We start from the raw sequence: 13,213 nt of genomic DNA, 5'->3' as shown, positions 1-13,213 counted from the left end.
CATTTAGAAAGCTTGAACTCTGGCAAGTGGTGAGATAAATACCAGTTATTTATGAAAAATGTCTAGTGTCCACTATATGCAAGTCCGTGTTGCAGTCTTGGAATAGACAGCAGTGAAAAACGCACTAAAGTTATTATTCTCACAGGGTTTGTATTCTAAAGAGCTTTGATTTAAAATAAAACAATAGTAATAATACGCAAGGTGGAGGTTATTATTATTTGAACTTTGGAATGTTTTATTAAGATGTATTAACTGGAAAGTGTGCATACCATAAGTGCACATATCAATGAATTGTCAGAAACTATGCACATCCATGAAACAGAAGATAACAACACTGCAACTCCCCCTTCTCAGTCCCAACTTATACCCACCCCACTGCTAAAGACTACCTTTACTTCTAACAGTGTAGATAACTCCTCCAGGTTTTCTAGAACATAAATGACACCATTTAGTATACTTTATTTTATGCCTGATTCCTTTCCCTTAACATTTCTTTATGAGACTCATCCATATTTTGCAGTGCAGCAAATAGTTCCTCTTCTATATAGCATTTTACTCTGTGAATATACCACAAATCATTTTTCCATTCTACTGTTCATGGAAAATTGGGTGATTCACAATTTAAGAAAATGATATAGCATCTGCTTATTTTCAAAGATTGTTTTCATTTGAAAACTTTCAAACAGAGCCTCTTCTTAGATTCTACCATTAGCATTTTATTAGGGTTTTCTTTTTAACCCTTAGATGTTCAATCACTGTAACTTTTAACAGATGTAAGGAATTTGTTTTGCATAATCTAAACTGTATCCTTTAACTAACACTTATTTTCCTCTTCCTTAGGCCCCTGGCAACCACAATCCTACTCTTTCTTCTATGTGTTTGACTATTTTGGTAACACATGTGAGTGAGAGCATTGGGTATTTATCTTTCCATGTCTGTCTATTTCACTCAGCATGATATCATCCAGGTCCATCCATGTTGTTATAAATGGCAGGGTTTTCTTCTTTTTCAAGGCACTATAATAAATCATGGCATGTATATGTTACTTTTCTTTATCCTTCTCAGCAGACATTTGGGTTGTTTCCTTACTTTGACTATTGTGTAATGCTGCAATGAACATGACAGTGCAAATATTTCTTTGAGATCTTTATTTCAATTCCTTTTGGGCATATATCCAGAAATGGGATTATTGGATCAAATGGTAATCTAATTTTTTTTTGGTAGTACTGAGATTTGAACTCAGGGCCTCATGCTTGCTAGGCAGGTAGGCACTCTACCACTTAAACCACTCCACCAGTCCCCCTTTTTAGTGTGTGTTGGTTATTTTCAAGATAAGATCTTGCGAACTTTGTCTAGGCTGACTTTGAACCATGTTCCTCCTGATCTCTGTCTTTTGAGTCACTAGGATTACAGGTGTGAACCACTGGAGCCCAGTGGTAATTCTATTTTTGATGTTTATAGAAAAGTTCATATTTTTTCCATAGGACTGTACCATTTACCTTCATACTAATAATGTACAATGATTCTCTTTTCTCCACATCCTCGCCAACAGTTATCCTTTATTTTGGTGATAATAACCATTGTAACAATCACAATCTTTTAAAAATAATAACCATTGTGAAGTTGAGAATAGTGGTTGTGAAGTGGTATCTCATGTGATTTGCATTTCCCTGATGATTAGTGACAATGAACACCTTTTCATATATCTGCCAGCCAATTTGCTTGTCTTCTTTGAAATAATGTCTATTCATGATTTTGCCTGTCTTTTGTTATTATGTCTTAGGAGTTCCTCATATATTTTGGATATTAACACCATATCAAATTTATAGTCGGCAATATTTTCTCCAACTCTATGGGTTGTCTCTGGGCTCTGCTGTGTTTTGTGTGGCATGCAGAAAATTTTTAGCTATATTCTCATTTCTCTATTTTTGCTATTTCTGTTTAAGCTTTGGGGTCAATTCTAAGAAATTATGGTCTAGACCAACATCTAGAAACTTTTCCCCTAGGTTTTCTTCTGAGTTTTACTGTTTTCACGTTCTACATTTAAGTTTCTAAACAATTTGAGTTGATTTTTGCATATTATGCAAAATGAAGTTCTAAGTTCATTTTTTGTTGATGGGTAATTCAGTTTTCCCAACACCAGTTAGGAAAGAGTATCTTTTCTCCATTGTGAATTCTTGGTGCATTTGCTGAAGAGCAGTTCACTGTACAGCTGTGGATTATTTCTGAGTGTCCTATTCTGTTCCACTGGATGGTTTCCTTATGTTTACAACACAAACATACTTCTATAAATACCATAGTTTTGTAATGTGTTTTTGAAACCAGGAAGTATGATATCTCAGTTTTGCTCTTATTGCTCAAACTTGCTTCAGCTTTTGGGAATTTCTTGTGGTTCCAAGAGAATTTTATGATTTTTTTTGTCTTTTTCTGTTTAAAAAATACCATTTAGTTTTTGAAAGGACTACGTTAAATCAATAAGTCACTTTGGGAAGTATGGACAATTTTCCAATAAAATAGGATGTTCTTCTAATTGTGTTTAGAAATTTCATCAGTGTTTTGTAATGTTCAGGATACAAGGATTTCATCTCCTTGGATAAACTTATTTTTAAGTTTTTTTGGTTTTTTTTTTGTGTGTGTGTACTGGGGCTTGAACTCAGGGTCTACACTTTGAACCACTCCACCAGCCCTATTTTTGTTTGAGTCTTGCAAACTATTTGCCCAGGCTGGCTTCGAACCATGATCCTCCTGATCTCTGCCTCCTGAGTAGCTAGGCTTATAGGCATGAGCCACTGGCTTCCAGCTTATTTCTAAGTATTATTATGCAATTGTAAGTGAAATTGATTTCTTAATATCCTTTACTGACTGGTCACTGTTACTGTATTTAAAGGCCATGGATCTTGTGTTGATTTGTGTTGATCTGTGACTACACTGAACTCACTTAATTCTAACAGTTCTTTTTCCTGTGGCACTTACAGGGTTTTATACCCATAGAAGATTTTGTCACCTGCAAACAGAAATTTTCTTATTCCTTTCCAATCAGGGTACCTTTTATTTTTCCTTTCCTAATTGTTCTGGCTGTGATTTATGGTACTATGTTGAAAAAAAGAGGCAAGAGTGGGCATCCTTGTTATGTTCAGATCTAGAGAAAAATTCAGATTTTTGCCACTGAGAATGATGTTGCCTTGGGCTTTTCATAAATGGTTATCTCCATCCTGTTTTTGTTGCTATAAAAGAATACCTCTGACTGAGTAATTTATAAAGAAAAGAATCTTATTTATCTCATGGTTCTAGAGGATGCATGTCCACAATCAGGGCAGCTGTGTATGGTGAGGGTCTCAGGTTGCTTGTCCACAAGGCAGAAGGCAGAAGTAGAGGGGATGACCATGGAGAAAAGGGGGAAGAACTCTCGAGAGCACTAACCCATTTCAGAAAGGAAGACATTAACTTACTCACTGGGTACGCAAGTCCCATCTCCCAACAGTACTGCATTGAGGAACTCCAGTACATGAACTTTTTGGAAGATATACTCAAACCATAGCAACAGTCTTTATTGTGCAGCCATGACGGACTAGTTTTAATTTTTCTCAAAATATATGGTAAAGTTCAGCCATGATGGAAGTATGTTTTTTCTCTGTTGGGAGGTTTTTTCCTTACTTCTTCAGTCTCTTATTATTGGTCTGTTCTGAGTTTTAAATTCTTCCTTACTCAGTCTTGCTTCTATTTTATGTTGAAGAAAATATCTGATGTGAGATACTTTATAAAGAAAAGACGTTTATTTAATTCACCATTTTGCAAGTCCAAAGGCATGACACTGGTATCTACCTCATGTTAGAAGGCAACCCATGGCAAGCATGTAGGTGAGAGGCATGTAGATTAGAAGCAAGACTAAAGGGAACTGTATTTGTTTTTTTTTATAACAAGCCACTCTTGTAGGAATTAATTTAATTCTTTGGGACCCAACCAACCTATTCAGAAAGACCAAGAATAATCCACTTATGAGAGTGGAACACTCATGAATGGATTACCTTCCATTAGACCCTACCTCTTAAAGGTTCCACCAACTCAACACCACCATACAGATGGTGCTTACAACACAAGAATCTTTGGGGGGCAAACTACATCCAAATCTTAGCACTACTTTTATGTTTCTAGGAATTTACCAGTTTCTTTAAGGTTGCCCAATTATTGTTCAATATTCTTTTATGATCATTTTTATTTTTGAGAGATCAGTTGTAATATTTCCTCTTTCATTTTTATCTAACTGAGTTTTCTTTTTCCCTACTATAACTAACAGATTGTCTATCTTTTTAAAAATCCAGTTCTTAATTTAATTTTTTTTTTAATTCTGGTTTTTTTTTCCATTCTTTTATTATTTTGTCTTTCTGATAATTTTTGGATTTGTTAAGCTTTCTCTAGTTTGTTAAGGTGAAAAGTTAAGCTGTGATCTTTCCTCTCTCTTAAGAGGAATTTATTGTTATATCTTCCCTTTTATAACTGTTTTTGCTACATCTCAAGTTTTGGTGCATTGTGTACTTTCTTTTTATTTATTTATTTTTTTGCCCTCACATACTAATTTTATTTTGACCTAATAGTTATTTAAGAGTTTGTTGGGGTTATTTAAATCAATTTGTATTTGTGAGTTTTAAAAGTTTCTTCCTATTTATGTTTAGTTTTAGTCCACTGTGTTTAGAAAAGACCCTTGGAATAATTTCAGTCTTTACATTGAAAGGTTTGTTTTGTGATCTACATTGGAGAAAGCTCCATGCACAATTGAGAATGAGTATTCAGCTATTGGGTTGAATGTTTTGTAGGTATCTGTTATGTTTATTTATTCTATAATATTCTCCAATTCTATTGTTCTCTTATTGTCTGTCTAGATGACCTAGCAATTATAGGGTCTTCTGTAATCATATTGCTGTACCTCCCTTCATTTCTCTTGATGCTCTGTATATTTAGATGCTATGTTGAGTGCATATAGATTTATAATTATTACATCTTCCTGTGAACTGAGCCCTCAGTCATTACATGATGACATTCCTCATCTCTTGTGACAGTGTTTGATAGGGGATTTTTGTCTGGTAAAGCCACATCTGCTGTCCTTTGGTTGCCACTTGAATAGACTGTCTCTCTACATCCCTTCGTCTTCAAACTTCGTGTGTTAGGAAATCCTATGTGACTCTTTTGTGCGTAGCATGGTTATGGGTTTTCTTTTTAATCAATTTACCTGTATCTTTGAGTTTAGTCCACTTAGCATTTCAAATAACTGATAAGCAAGGACTTAAGAATTGCTGTTTTATCCATTGTTTATTGTCTTTTTTGTGTTCTTTTGGTTTTCTCTTGTCTTTATGGTTTGGTTAATAGTTTTCTAATGGCATGCTTTTCTTCTTCTTTTTTTTTCTTTCCTTTATTTTATCATTTTTACATTTACTTACATGTGTATACATTGTTTGGGCCACCTCCCTCCTCCTTCACCTCCACCCCCTCACCCCTTCCAGGTAGAACCTGTTCTGCCCTCTTCTCTGATTTTATTGAAGAGAAAACACAGGAGATAATAAGAAAGACACAGCATTTTGCTACTTTGAGATAAAGATAGCTATACAGAGAGATTCCTAGTGTTGCTTCCATGTATTTGTGTATTGAAACCCACGTTGGTTCATCTCTGCCAGACCTCTTCAATACTTCCTTGTCCCCTTCCCATTGTGGCCTCTGCCAGTTTAAGATTACTATATTCTATCCTCTACAGTGAGCACATCAACCACATTCAAGTTTTAGGTTCCCTTCCCTTTCCCTATTCCTTCCATGCATGTTCTCCCCTTAGTGTGTGACCCATGTCCAAAAATATTACTGCATTTGTTTTAGATCTATAATCCACATATGAGGGAGAACATATGATTTTTGGCTTTCTAAGCCTGACTAACTTCACTTAAGATGATGTTCTCCAGTTCCATCCATTTATTTGCAAATGACAAAATTTCACTCTTTGTGGCTGCATAAAATTCCATTGTGTATAAGTACCACATTTTCTTAATCCATTCATCAGTAGTGGGGCATCTTGGCTGTTTCCATAACTTGGCTATTGTGAATAGTGCTGCAAAAAACATGGGTGTGCAGGTGCCTCTGTAGTAACCTGTGTCACAGTCTTTTGGGTATATCCCCAAGAGTGGTATTGCTGGATCAAATGGTAGATCAATGGTTAGCTTTTTAAGTAGCCTCCAAATTTTTTTCCAGAGTGGTTGTACTAGTTTACATTCCCACCAGCAGTGTAAGAGGGTTCCTTTTTCCCCGAATCCTTGCCAACACCTGTTGTTGGTGGTGTTCTTGATGCTGGCTATTCTAACAGGAGTGAGGTGGAATCTTAGTGTGGTTTTAATTTGCATTTCCTTTTTGGCCAGGGATGATAAGTATTTTTTTCATGTGTTTTTTGGCCATTTGGACTTCTTCCTTTGAACAATTTCTGTTTAGTTCAGTTGCCCACTTCTTTATTGTTTCATTAATTTTGGGGGAGTTTAATTTTTTTCAGCTCTCTGTATATTCTAGTTATCAGTCTTTTGTCTAATGTATAGCTAGCAAATATTTTCTCCTACTCTGTGGGTGGTCTCTTCAGTTTAAATACCATTTCTTTTGTTGTGCAGAAGCTTTTCAATTTCATGTAGTCCCATTTGTCAATACTTTCTCTTAGCTGCTGGGCTGCTGGGGTTCTCCTGAGGAATTCTATGCCTATACCTATTGCTTACAGAGTATACGCTGCTCTTTCCTGTACTAACTTCAGAGTTTTAGGTCTGATATTAAGGTCCTTAATCCACTTTGAGTTGATACTAGTACAGGGTGACAGGCATGGACCTAGTTTCAGTTTTCTGCAGGCAGATAACTACTTTTCCCAGCAACATTGTTGAAGAGACTGTCTTTTCTCCATCATATGTTTTTGGCACCTTTGTGAAAAATAAGGTGGGCATAGCCATGTGGATTCATATCTGGGTCATCTATTCTGTTCCACTGGTCTTCATGTCTCTTTTTGTGCCAGTACCATGCTGTTTTTATTGCTATGGCTCTGTAGTATAATTTGCAATCTGGTATTGTGATACCTCCAGCATTGCTCCTTTTGCTGAGTATTGCCTTGGCTATTTGTGGTCTTTTGTGTTTCCAAATGAACTTTAGGGTAGAATTTTCAAAGTCTGCTATGAATGTCATTGGGATTTTAATGGGAATTGGATTGAACATGTAGATTGCTTTTGTTAGTACAGCCATTTTTACTATGTTGAGTCTACCAATCCATGAGCATGGGAGATTTTTCCATCTTCTGTATTCTCCCTATTTGGGAAATTTTCTGTTATTATTTTACTGAATATATGTATTCCCTTTAGCGTGCACTTCTTCTCCTTTTTCAATGCCCATGATTCTTAGGTTTGGTCTTTTGATGGAGTCACTGAGTTCTTGCATATTCTTTTCACAGCTCTTCAGTTGTTTGAATAAGATTTCTTCTGTTTTTTTGTTTCTTTAATTTCTATTTTATCCTTGAGCTTTGAGATCCTGTCTTCCACTTGTTCTAGTCTGCTGGAGTGGCCTTCCATTGTGTTTTTATTTGACCAAAGTGACTTTTTATTTCCAGGATTTCTGTTTGATTGTTTTTTCTGAGGTTTTCCATATCTTTATTCCACTCCTTTTATGTTTTGTTATCTTTAATTCATATATCTCCCTTTTTATTGTGTCCTTTATTTCACTCTGGTGTTTGTTGAAGTCCTTTCTGAGTTCCTTTGTTTGTTTCTGTGTCTTCTCATGTTATTTTTGGTGTCTTGAAATTTCTTGAATGCATCTTGTACATTCTGGTTAACCATGTCTAGTATCTTCTCCATGAATTTCTTTTTGAGGGATTGTATGTGGATGTTACTTGGCTCCTTAATGACATTTATCATTGTTTTGTTTAGGTCAGGAAATGTGTATCCACTTACTTCATTTCCCACTAAATCCTGTATTGAATTATTTTTTTGAGGAGAGTGGTTTCCATCCCTTTTTCTTCCCATTGCTCCACTTGGTGCTGTGCAACTGTTTTTGATGAGCTAGTTGGTGGTTTCGATTGCCTGATTTTTTCCCCTGATTTAATTTTTGTGTTATGACTGAGTTGGTTGTTAGCTAGGTTGATGTGTTCTTTCTGTGCCTGGCCTGGAGGTGTAATATAGCAATAACAAATTGACAGTTTCAAAGCCAGACAAGTTGTTTGCATAGTATATAGAAAATCCCTTGATAATATCTATACGCTGTGGGAGTTGGGGGGGTAGTGGCTATTAGGCTAGTTATAGATTTTGGGGAATTGGTAAAGGTGGCACTAAAGTGGGGGGTGGGAAAAGGGGTGGGTATGTGAGTTAAGAGGTATGGGTGCTGCTGGGTTTTGTGGTCCTTGTTTGTGTTTGGGTGTATTTCTGTTGTTGTAGTGGAGGGTGCTCGTGTCAGAGATTGCAGGGAGCCAGGGTTGTGTACAGTTTGCACAGCAGTCTAGTCAGTGGGTGGTGAGTGTGTAGGAAGGAGGGGTAGTGTGGTGACAGGTTGTGGGACAATAAGAGGGGGAGGTGAAGACAGGGAAAGAATGGCTGAGAAGGGGCAGAAAGAGTAACTGGAAGGAAAACAATGGATCATAGCACAGGAGAAGGAAGGAAAGTGAAGAAGGTAAGAATAGGGATAAGAGAATGGCTATGGTTAAGTTAATAATGCAGGAATAATAAAAATTAAAATTAAAAAAAGACAGAAAGAAAACATAATAAAAAACGCCAGGTTCAGGAACCACAGAAATTTCAGTCATTTTGTAAAAGTTCTTATGTTTTTCCTTAGGTGTCCAATCCTGGTATTGGCATACAAACGGAAGCTCTGGTGTGGTCTCACCAGGTGACTGGCTTATGCGTAGTATTTTGTTCCTTTTGTCCACAAGATTAGTTGGAATTGTGAGGTGAGGTAAGACTTCCAGCTAGTGGAGGGTAGTCAGAGCTGTTGTTTTCACTAGGCAGCAGCTGTGTTGCCCTTCAACTGGGGCTTTGTTTGGTCAGCTCCTCCCCCAGCAAGGTGGGACAATTCAGTTTTGAATGCTGCCCTTTGTCCAGAGATCTGCTCTAGGATCCATCACCTTCCCTGCTTTGGGAGGTTGGCCTGTCATCCTATCCCTGCTCTAAGCCTTTGTGTTTTTCCAGATCTCTGCTGAGTGCTAGTGGCTCCTTTGGGAGATTGGCTTGTCACCCCACTCCTGTTCTCAGCCTTTATGTCTCTCCCCATCTCTGCTGGGTGTGAGCAGTTCCTCTGGGAGGTTGGCTTGTTGCCCTGCTCTCACTCTCAGCCTTTGCTGTTTTACCTGTGTTAGATTGCTGAGTTCCACACTAACAGTTTGGCTCCTTGCCTTACCACCATTCTCCAGGGCAGGCTCAGCGTTCCACCCCTACCTCTGCTGTTGGTGTTAGATTACAGTTTACTGTTTTTCAGTTTTGCTTGTGGGGGGAGTCCATCTGCCCCGGGGGCTGAGCTAGATTATTTACCCAGGGGGGTGCATAGGAGTGTTGCACATGGTGTGTGATGCTCACCTGTCTGTTCTGTAGTTTCATGCAAGCAGCTTTGGAGCCAGCTGGCAGGGAAAAATGTCCTGCTTTTTTTCAGTTCAGTGCAGCATAGGGAAGCTTTCCATGGACTAGGGGTCCAGGATGCTGCAGAGTTTGATTCTGATTGATGCTCTGTCTTCTGCTTGTTGGAAGAAGGAAAAGAGAGAGAGAGAGAGAGAGAGAGAGAGAGAGAGAGAGAGAGAGAGAGAGAGAGAGAGAGAGAGAGAAATGGGCAGGGCTCTTTTTCCCCAGGGCCGGAGGCCAGACACGCCTTGCTGGCTGTGCTGTGTGGAATTTTCGGAACTATTAGGTAGGATTAAAGGCTAATTTAAGGGTCAGTCTTTGATTTTATCTGCACCTAATGTTATGACGGTTATTATTTTGACTAAGAGCAATCACAAGTACCAAAGTGTAGCTCCAACATCTCAAGGACATTTCTGAGGTCATGGAGTTAGGATTACTGATTCCCCACCCTAGCCACAATTTTGGATCTCCCTTTTATTCCTTATTTTCTGTGTATCTACTATATTGATGTTGTTGTATATGGTTACTATGGTGCATTTTGCAAACATTTTATGATAATAGCAGTTTTTTAAACTAATAACTTCAAACACATAAAGGTACTTTATACTTTAAATCCTTCCTGCGCCACCCTTCCTCCCTCAAAAGCAAAATACTGTCTTCCCTATGAAATAAAACACTACAGGTTAAGGGCTCAGTCCCAAAAGATACCCACCCACTTCAGATGCTAATCACAAGTGTGGGTCCCCATGTTATCCATACTTCTGTCTAACTTGGCTACAAACTAGGGGTTCTATACCTCCCTCCCCAGGTTTAATAGTTTGCTAGAAATGTTCACAGAACTCGAGGAAACTGGCAACTTATGTTTATCAGCTTATTATAAAGGACATGGAGGATACAGATAAACATCTAGATAAATATATACATAGAGAAACATCTAAAAGGGTCCTGAGCACAAGATCTTCTGTCCTTGTGGAATTGAATTGCATCAGCAGTCTTCTGGCACATGAATGTGTTCAACAACCTAGAAGCTCCCCGAACCTTATACTTTAGGGGTTTTCATGAAGCGCTTATCACAGAGGCATGATAAATTATTAACTCAATCTTTAGTACTCTCCTCTCTAGAGGACGAGGGGTGGGCCTAAAAGCCCCAAGTTTTCTGGTACCTACCCCTTATTCAGGAACTATCTAGGAGCTCACCTCATTAGAGCAAAGGATGCTATCCTCCAGGAAATGTCTAGGATTTAGGAGATTTGCACCATACTCTATAGTCAAAGACCAAATTTTAATAGAAAAAATGTTCCTAGCACCCCACCAGTCAAGATATTACAAGGGTTTTAGGGCCCTATGTCAGGAACTAGGAACAAAGAAAAATGTAGAAAATTATTCCACATCCACATGTTATGTAACTAGTGTCAGATTTTATTTTTTTCTATTATGTTTTGCCATTAACAAGTATTTGTCATTACAGCAATTCTTACAAGCTTTTGATTTTTTACTAGTATTAAAACAATTTACACCACCATTAAAACATGACAATATTCTGAGTTTATAATTACTTTAGCAGTGAAATTTATACTCTCATGTTTAGTATCTTTTTGTTTCAACTTGAAGACTTCACTTCAGTATTTTTGGGGGGAACGGGGATTGGGACAGGGGTTTGAAGTCAGCACTTTGCCTTGCAAAGTAGGTACTTTACTTGAGCCATACCTGCAGTTCATTTTTTTCTGGTTACTTTGGAATTGGGGGCTCATTAACTACTTGCTCAGTCTGACCTCAAACTGTGATCCTCTCTATTTCAGCCTCTCAAGTAATTAGAATTACAGGTGTCAGCTATTGGTGCACGGCCCACTTTAGAGTTTCTTACAAGTCAGATCTTGTGGTGATGAACCTCATTTTGGTTTTTTGTTTTCTTTGAAAAGTCTTAATTTCTTCATGTTTAAAAGATAATTTGTCTGGCAAATATATACACTTTTTCTTCCAGTACTTCAATATATCACACCATTGTCTTCTGTACTACAAGTTTTCTACTGAGAAATCATCTGATAACTTTAGGGGTAACTCCCTTTTATGTGATGTCACTTTCTCTTTGCTCTCAAAACTATTTGTCTTGATTTTACACAGCTTAATTTATTGCAGACAAAATCTTTGGGTTCAATGTGTTTAGGAAGTTTTCAGTCATCATTTCCTAAAATAATCTTTTGTCCCTCTCAGTTCTCCTTCTAAAATTCCTGTAATACACACATCAGTTCACTTGATGGTGATCCATAAGTTCCACAGCCTTGCCTTTCCTTCCCTCCACTTCCTCTCCTCCATTCCTTTAGTTGTTAGTGATCTTCTGACTGCTAATATCAAATGGCTTTCAGGTCCCTGAGTCTTTCTTCCATTGGACTCCAGTCTACTCTTAAAAGTGCTATTGAATAATTCAGTTCAATCATTTTTTCTTCAGTTTCAGAATTTTGTTAAATGGTTTGGGTTTACTTACCGAACCTTTCATTTTGTAAATCGCTTTCTTTGAGGCAATTATTTTGTCATGCAGTACATGGATACCCATTTCTTTAGGCTTAGCTAGTGGAATCTATGCCTGAATATTTGGGATCTTCATAGCTTTGCTCTGGTGTCTATGCATTTGAAGGAGTTATTGTCTCTTCCACTTTTCAAAGACCAGTTATTACTTTCTGCTCTTGGCCACCTAGGTATGTGGGACTACCATATGACTGCCTCTGGGACCTTGGTCAAGTGGAGCTGGAGCCAGGTCATGGAGCTATTTCTAGGTCTGCAGACAGGTCCGCAGGTGGTGGGCCTGCTACAAGGGTGTGTGCCTGTTTTCTCAAAGCAGCTTTCCTCAGTCCTGGGCTTCACTGAAGTGCCACCTTATCTAGGTGAAGAGGAAACTGTACTTCTGTATAAGAATAAGGGTGATTGATATAAGAGCAGGAAACACAATACACTTATCATTAAGTTTGACCATGTACAACCTCAAGGGAATTTCAGAATGAAACACAATTTCATTCTATGTAAATAATATTAGGGCTGTCTATGCAGTCCCATATGAGCAGCATCAGAAAAGCCCTGTAATTCTTTACCTTCCTGGGAATAGGAAAAGGGAGTCCCTGGTAAGACTGATGTTAATGCCTAGTTTTAGTATAATTAGTACAGCTTGGCCAAGGGAGGAAAGGTGTGAGTTCGAAGTCCATTAAAACTTTTTAGTCTGAGATTAACAAGAAAATAACTATTTTAACATCTGGACATCATTTTCTTGCATGTATAACTTCATGTAAATATTTCTTATGCAACTACTAGTTGGTTATGTCCATCTTAGAATTATTATCAGTAGTATTTTTATCTAGCCAATTAAATCTTAGCAGTGTAATTTGGCAAAGTAAACAGATTTATTTATACTAACATTCTGTTAAATGAAGAATAAAAACAAAGCAATGGGAAAGCCAGCAAAAAATATAGCATTTAGAAAACACTTAGTAGTAAAAGCACCTAATATACTTTATTGGCAAAATAAAAAAATGTAACACATCAATATATTATTTATCCTAACCAAATTATAAGTAAAATATTTCAGATTAATTAGGTTTAATTCTTAAGATGTCCTATCCAATTTATAT

The sequence above is a fragment of the Castor canadensis genome, chromosome 11 (assembly GCF_047511655.1).
Source record: "Castor canadensis chromosome 11, mCasCan1.hap1v2, whole genome shotgun sequence".
Taxonomy (NCBI): Eukaryota; Metazoa; Chordata; class Mammalia; order Rodentia; family Castoridae; genus Castor; species Castor canadensis.
The sequence above is the reverse complement of the archived record's forward strand: the minus strand, read 5'-3'. Positions refer to the sequence as shown.